The following is a 244-nucleotide window of genomic DNA, read 5'->3' as shown; positions in this document are numbered from 1 at the left end:
GCTAACGTAAATGCGCCGCAGATGAACTATGCAAGTTTAAGGTTTAAGTTTAAGGTTCTATCAGAGTTTGGGAACCACAGCTGCAGAAAACAAGTCGCTTTTGTGATCATTTGTGTTTGATTACCACTATCATTATGGTCGTCGCCGCCACAGTCATCTTTATTATAGATATGCTTTGTAAACCATGCACTGATATCATTACATGCCTATGCAATGACATCTTAAACTAGACTGCGTAGATGTC

The sequence above is a fragment of the Penaeus monodon genome, chromosome 20, assembly GCF_015228065.2.
Source record: "Penaeus monodon isolate SGIC_2016 chromosome 20, NSTDA_Pmon_1, whole genome shotgun sequence".
NCBI classification, from domain to species: domain Eukaryota; kingdom Metazoa; phylum Arthropoda; class Malacostraca; order Decapoda; family Penaeidae; genus Penaeus; species Penaeus monodon.
This window is presented reverse-complemented; position numbering follows the sequence as displayed.